Source organism: Rhinolophus sinicus, chromosome 13 (assembly GCF_057876585.1).
Source record: "Rhinolophus sinicus isolate RSI-liver-muscle chromosome 13, RSI-T2T, whole genome shotgun sequence".
Lineage (NCBI taxonomy): Eukaryota > Metazoa > Chordata > Mammalia > Chiroptera > Rhinolophidae > Rhinolophus > Rhinolophus sinicus.
The window spans coordinates 32,923,778-32,927,399 of record NC_142513.1 but is presented as its reverse complement, the minus strand read 5'-3'; the positions used below and the strand labels follow the sequence as shown (position 1 = coordinate 32,927,399).

The window sequence follows — 3,622 nt, the reverse complement described above, 5'->3', positions numbered from 1 at the left end:
AACTGTACTAATTTATCAGAGTTTGATTTTAAGATATAGAAAGAAAGCAGATGACAAATGTTAGAAATGTCTTCTTCCTTCACCCCTTTCCCCAGCATCATTCAACACATCAGAAAATGAAAGAGAAGGACTGACTCAAGGGAGAAGACACTGCCTAGGAGGCCAGAGCCAGACACACAAATGAGAACACGCTTTCAAATAGTGCTTAAGATCTACCATATTGACTTCTCTAAAAGAAATGAAATGTAGCATTGTGCCACAGAAACCATTTATCCTATGGCTGTGCATAGCTCTACAGAGACTGTTATATATTTATTTGAAGAAAGGTGAGTTTTTTTCCTCAGTTTCTGTGATAAGTCACTTGTAAAGTCTGCATTTACATGATTAAAGTAACATCATTGAATTGGCCAATTTGCCCAAGAAAGAAACGTACTCCACTGCCAAGTTTTAAAATATATGCACCCTTTATAAGAAGAACCACACTAACGGAAAACAAAGTGGAAGTTTTTTGTTTGTTTGTTTTTTTAGTTTACCATCTTCAGACATGAAATTAAAGTTCCCAAATCCTACTTGCCTCCCAACTATACAGTTTCCTGAAGTGATGGGCTGTGCCTACTCAACTCGCCAACTCAACTTGGGAAAGTGGGGAACAGGATGCATCTGCCTCAGGACTCAGTGCATCTTAGACCCATGATGTCCACTATGGGGCCCACAAGTCACTCACAGTTACTGAGCACTTGAAATGTATTGAGTCCAAATTGAGATGTGCTGTTTTAAGTGTCCAATACACACTGGATTTGGAAGAATGTAAACTATTTTGTTGATTACATGTGGAATAATAATTATTTGTATCTATGGGATTGAGTAAAATATATTACTATAAAAATCTCTTTGTTCTTTTTTCCATCTTGGAGATTGTGGATACCTGCTGAACACAGGACTTCTAAAATGACAGGTGTGTCTGGAAAGCTATGGTCCAACGCCATGTTTGCTGGCTATAAGTGGGGCCTCTGGAACCACAGGGAGAACACAACTCTTCTTAAAATTAAATGTGTTTATGCTCGAGATGAAACTGAATTCTGTCTAGGCAAGGAGTGCTTATGTTTACAAGGCAAAGAACAACACAGTGAGTTCTGGTGTCTAACCGAACAAAACCAGAATGATTGGGAAAAGGTAACTAGTGCTCGTGGAAACAGTGGCATGGTTCAGATCAAATTCTGAAACAGCCTTCCTGCTAAGCCCATTGGACACAGAATCCATGTAATGCTGTACCCCTCAAGGATTTAAACTTATTGAAAAGTAAATAAATAAAAGTGATTGGTTCCTTCAGAGGGCCGTGAAGGAAAAACCTGTCCAGGCCTCTCACCTTGGCTTGCAGATGGCTGTCTTCTCCCTGATGTCTTTTCACATCATCCTCCCTCTATGCATATGTCTGTGCCCAAATTTCTTCTTTTTATAAAGACAATAGTCATATTGGATGAGGGCCCACTCTAATGACCTCATTTTAACTTGATAACCTCTTTAAATACCCTACCTCAGAATAATTGCACATTCTGAGATACTGGGGGTTAGGATTCCAACATACCTTTTTTGGTGGACAGAATTCACAACCCATAACACATTTTTTTTTAAGGGTATTGGAAAATTTTAAATTATATATGTAGCTTACATTATTTATCTATTGCTGTAGAATTACTTCTCTCCCACAGACTGGTGGGTTGGGGGGCAGGGATGTGCAGGGAGACTATGGACAAAAGGAAGTTATCAGCTTTCCTGGGGTGCCAATAATCTGAAATTGTACCAGCCTATTGAATACGTGATTGTGGTGCTCATTGTTAAAGGGAAAGCTATAAGTCCAGAATGTCTTCACTTGTGCTAAAAGACCATGATACCACACCTAGACTTAATACCTGACCCAACTGCAGTTTTAACCTTCACCAAAAATGAAATCTTAATCAACCAGTCTGGAATTTTTTTGGTCAACACCAATGAGGTAATCTTCTCACATGAGCCCTCTCCATCCCACCACCACCCCATAAAAAGAAGAGGCAATTCCATGATACACCCTTGACATTTCTTTCCCCCAAACAAGAAGGCCTGAAAATAATCCTTTCTTTTCTGTTGCTAATAGCTCCCTTGCCCCACCCTTGTTCCTACAAAAACCTTCCAATTTGTATAACCCCTGGGAGTGTCCCACTTGCTAGATGGGTCACTGCCCCATTCATGAATCACTTAATAAGGCCAATTAGATCTTCAAATTGACTCAGTTGAATTTTGTTCCTTAAGACCATAATTCTGTGAGAAGTCTGAATCTAAGTTGACCTTGGAATACCATCATACTGATGGTAAACAGAAGTCTTTTTAAATTATTTTTATTTTGTTAGGGTTAAAGAGAGTAGAGCCCATTTTATTCATTCATTCCCTTATCCATTGATTCTCTCATCTATTCATTCATTCAATCATTATTCATTCATTCACTCATTCATATTATATTTTATTCTTTTGGAGACCTACCATCTGTGCTCTAGAACATCTTTAAGAACTTCTTTAATAAAGTAAAAAGTTTAGTAGTGAGAGCTGAGGAAGATAGGTTTTAAATAGAATGGTAGAGAGGATTCTGAGCTATGGAGAGGAAATAGAAAAGAGGCCAAGGAACATAGAGAAGAAGTGTATGAGAGCAAGAGACAGAGACCAATATTCAGGTTCTAGCCAAGAGTTTCCTCCTCCTTGTTTCTTATGCATATGTAATGGTAAGGCTTTTTTAAAGGAAAGGTTGCCCAGAAGTTAGATGTGAACTCTTTTCACTATGCATTGTTCCTGTCAGCAGTTCTTGGCTCCTCATTAGCATTTAAGGCCTGTGGAACTTCTTTGCCACCCAAAAAAAAAAAAATTGAGTTAATGGTTAGGAGAGAGTTGTTACCAATTCCTACTTTTTTTTTTTTTTCCAAGTCAGGAAGCAAAATTATTCTAATTTAGCAGCAAATGCATGAAAGATTAGCATAATAATGATGGAGTTCAGGACCTGCTACCCCAAAATGCAGCACCTGGCATACTGAATATTTTAAGCTGAAGGAGTCTGAGAAAACAGCAGAAGCAGGAAGGTCACTCTGACCGCCCCCAGTTCTCTACTGAAATAGGTGCCCTTCCTACACCGGAGGAAAGAGCATCCTTATCTCTAAAGAAAAAGGGGTGCTGAGAAGATTTGGAACAAATAGGAATTGCTGAGGCTCTCCCAGTTTATTGCACTTACCTCATACTCATTAACATATCGTGTCTCTACATGACTCCACTTTTCATCAAAACTTATATAAAAATACTCAGGTTTAACCATTTCTTTGGATCTTCATTTCCTTCTGATGGCTCCCATGTCACCTAAAACTTAAATTTTGTAAATCTGTATGTTTTTATCCTGCTTATCTGTCTTCCTCTTTTTAACTTTCAGATCTACCCATGAACCCTAGGAGGGTCAAGGAAAACTTTCCTACCCTACAATAGATTATTGAAAAATACAGAAATCTGATTTTCCTTTTAGATGAACTGGAGCTTAGTTGTCTCCTGTGTAAAAATCGCGTGCAGGCCTTTCCCTGGATGCATAGAATGAAGTCTTTTTAACAAGGTTCTG

General features: G+C 38.5%; 1 pseudogene; it reads left to right on the top strand.

Moving 5' to 3' along the window:
• The first annotated feature begins 948 nt into the window (after positions 1–948).
• On the top strand, positions 949–1,221 carry LOC148756048 (large ribosomal subunit protein eL33 pseudogene; annotated as a pseudogene).
• The last annotated feature ends 2,401 nt before the right edge of the window (positions 1,222–3,622 follow it).